The following is a 3882-nucleotide window of genomic DNA, read 5'->3' as shown; positions in this document are numbered from 1 at the left end:
AAACTCATATTGCAGTTCTAGATATAGGGAGTGGTTTGTTATAATATTGGAGTATTTTTATCGTTTTTTGTTTTGTCTTATAAATGGAAGTTATAAAGCACAAAGTAAAATGAATGACATCAACCAAGCTTGTGATTCAGAGTTTTTGGTTTGTTTTTCAGTAGAAAAATAACTTCTATTTAGACCTCACTGGCTGCACCGTCTGTTCCTGACATTAATCTCCTTCTTCCTCTGCTGTTCCATCTTTCATGAGTGGTCCCATGAACGCTTTCTCCTCCTCCAGTGTCTGGAAGCCGCCATGGCCAACTGGGAGGTGGTGTTAGTGTTCTCCAGAGGCCACTGCTCTGTACCAGCAAAGACTTACAGAGGGTGAGCACTCACTTCCTGGTTCCCACCACCCAGCCTTTCGGCATGACAAAGTCATTGGTCACTTCACCATAGATAAAGCCATCCAGAGGACTGATGCTCTTGTCAGACAGATCATAATCAGTGGATGCATTGTTCTTTATCAGTTTGCCATCCTTGATAAGGTAGCTCTGGATGATCGTGTAGGTATTCTTGTTGATCTCAGGGCAGTGGTAGTAGCCTTTCTGCCCAGTACACACCACAGAGAAGTCGACATGGACAGGATGTCATGCCCCAGCAGAGGCAATCTTGTGCAGCCCTTAGTGGGTCTTCCAGGACAGCTTGTCAGTGTGCCAATGACTGGTGACCACTTTGTAGCCTTTGCCCTTGGTCACCCCAGTGACATTTATCATTGCGTACTGCCCAAACACTTGGTTCACAGGTACTTGTTGCTCTAGACTTTTCTGGGACAACTCTCATTTCTCAGTCACAGTGCTTCCATTCATCTGCATCTCCATCAGGTGCCTTCTGGAGTACAGGAAGTAGGCACATCTGGGTGCGAGCAATGATGCAGATGACTTGGGAGTACTTTTTCACGCTGTTGAAGTTCTTCTCCAGATGCTTTTCACTGTCCTCATCCTGCCATTTCTTACAGCACTTGGTAAAGGCCTGTAAGAATTATGCCAGTTCTTCTCAGATTTATGCCAGTTCTTATAGAAGCACCTCTTGCATTATTCCTGGATGTGCTCAGCAAAGGTGGTCTTGAAGGTCCGGAGGCCTCAAAGAGTTTCCACATAGCCCACAGTGCCTACAACCACCATGGGTGGCATCTTCACAATGGCCCAGCTTCTACTTCCTTCTTGTTCACCTTGGATCCTGGCCTACGGACTTCCCACACAACATAGGTCATGCCAGCCTTGTAAACCAGGAATGCCATGAGGTGGACTGACTAGGGAAGGGTCATCCTTGGAGAAGCTCTTCACCTTCCCATGATGCCTGCTGCCATGCCTCCCAGGCAGGAAGCCCAGTGACCCACGCCTGGGAGCAGAGAACTTCCTGTGAGGCATGTTGTCATCAAATCCCGCCAGTAGAGCAGGAGTTCTTAATAGATTGAGTGGATCCTCCTTTCCCAGAGGTGCATTATAAAATCAGCACCAAATATTTAAAACAAAATGCTTCAATTATTTTTGTTACAGTGTGTTCAAAGTAATGAAAAATAAGAAACAATGTAAATATCCAATAATAGGAGTATGACTATATAAATTGTAATCGTTCACACAGTGGAATAAGATGCCACCATTATGAGGCAGACCTTTATTTACGGATACGTTCATAACAGTGAGTGAAAAATTCGGGATACAAATACACACACAGAGGAAGTGGACAGTTTTCAATATGTTTATAAGTCAACTTGCACAAATTTTCTGGCAGGTTATATAGTAAATTATTTTTTCTGGGAGGTAGCTTTAGGATGATTAAACTTATTTCCCTTTTACTTCTTAGTAAAATACATTTTACTTTGTCAAGAATGTTCATTACTTCTGTGATTTAAAAAGGGGAGGATGAGGCACACAAATATTTTTTAAGTAATTCAATATTTATCTACAGTATCTTCCTCCTGATGGCCACTGCTTTGAAATAAGACAGACTGAATTAAATAATCTGAAGGACTCTAATTTGGCCAGCAGCATTTCATTCTTTATCCTAAATATATCTTTGGAGTTTTATTAGATAAAATAAATATTTATTAGATATTGCAAGAAGAAAAATAAATCAGTTCCTACCAAACATGAAGTCTAATCAAAATTTTGAGTTTTTAACTATAGTTATTTGCAGTGAATCTGCTTTTAAAATAAAAAATTTTGCTAAAAGGTCATAGTTTCTAATAGTCGATATAAGAAGGGAAGGGAAGAATCATGGGAGAATGAAACTAAGCAGGTGTAGATGGGTGTTGAATAAATAGAGGAACATCTAATCCTTTTCATAGTTCTAGTACTAAGAAATTGATAACAGGCCAGGCACTGTGACTCATGCCTGTACTCCCAGCACTTTGGGAGACTGAGGCAGGAGGATCACTTGAGACCAGGAGTCCAAGACCAGTCTGGGCAACATACTGAGATCCTGTCTCTCCAAAATATGTTTAAAATTATCCAAGCACAGTGGTGCATGCCTGTAGTCGTAGCTACTCAAGAGGCTGAGGTAGGAGGATCACTTCAGCCCAAGAGGTCGAGACTGCAGTGAGCTATGATTGTGCCACTGCACTCCAGCCTGAGCAGCAGGGCAAGACTCTATCTAAAAAAGAAAAATGAAAAGAAAATTGTAACAAGATGCACAGTTAAGCATCACTAGCAATGCTTTCTCTCTGTTGGAATCCCTGACATCTCCTCCATGGTGAGCTGAAGGACTAGAACCCAGTTTGAGCAAGTAGTAGATGGAGATTGTCTTTGGCTTTAAATTCAGAGAAAAGGAAATGAGTATTTGCCACCAGCTAATAATGGTCTAGGAAACAAGTTAAGTCACCAAATGTTCACCTAAGGGGATCTGATGGCCTCCAGCGAAAAGGGCATAACAGGACTGAACCTTTTACAGAGGGTCTGGTTGGTTCCAAGCCTGTGTACATGGAAGGAGCTGGAAAAATAGCTAATCATGGCAGAGTAGGATTCCGAAGAGTCCAAAAGCACCCCACTGAGAAAGCAAGATAACAGTGCACACTCCTTGGTTAGAATCTTGATTCTATCACTTAAAGGGGTGACCTACAACAGTATGGCACCACACTGGCCCCCATTCTGGTGCCAGTCTACAAATGCATTATTACTGGACCACAACAAATACAGAAAGTAAAAGTAAGTATTTGGAAACAATTTGACTTTGCTGCAACATCCAAGACCATGATCAGGCAATAAATCTCCTTGAACAGTGTACAAACTAGCTGGGTTGTTGAAATTGCATGATGAATCACATGTGGTATGACATGTGACAACACCTGGCATTTTGTTAGTTCGTTAACTGAATGCCAAAAGCATATAAAAACTTGTAGAACAGAGCATGTATTTACTTTTATAATTTGTTCTTTTGTAACCACTTTCATTTTTAATCAAGCTTATTTTTAAGTTTATGTTTCATCATTATTAGCTAAATTAGGGAAGTAATATTTATATTTTTAACCTTAATATACTAAAGTGATCTTCAGTGACAATTTTGGGAGGAGAGTCAAGAAAAGATTCATTCTTTTTCTGAAAACAGTAGTAGTAAACTAAATAATAACAAAGCTGATACTGAGAAAATGAAGACTAAAAGGCTTAGTGCTTGTTTTACTCCAAAGTATGAGTCCTATATTGAGTTATTTGTGTGACATAATTGATGGAGAAGTGGTAAGATCATAGTACGGTATTTACTGGAGATGTACTGGCTAGTAAAGCAATGAAACCAGCAAACCTTAAGCAGCATTTATATACAAAACATAAAAACATTCAAAACCAAGCAATTATGTTTAAATATAGCCACCTAAAATGTAATAATCACTATCAAAATTAAAAT

General features: G+C 40.0%; 1 pseudogene; it reads right to left on the bottom strand.

Moving 5' to 3' along the window:
• Positions 1-214: 214 nt before the first annotated feature.
• Positions 215-1412, bottom strand: LOC112607727 (annotated as a pseudogene).
• Between the last annotated feature and the right edge of the window lie 2470 nt (positions 1413-3882).

The sequence above is a fragment of the Theropithecus gelada genome, chromosome 15, assembly GCF_003255815.1.
Source record: "Theropithecus gelada isolate Dixy chromosome 15, Tgel_1.0, whole genome shotgun sequence".
Classification (NCBI taxonomy): Eukaryota; Metazoa; Chordata; class Mammalia; order Primates; family Cercopithecidae; genus Theropithecus; species Theropithecus gelada.
This window is presented reverse-complemented; position numbering and strand designations above follow the sequence as displayed.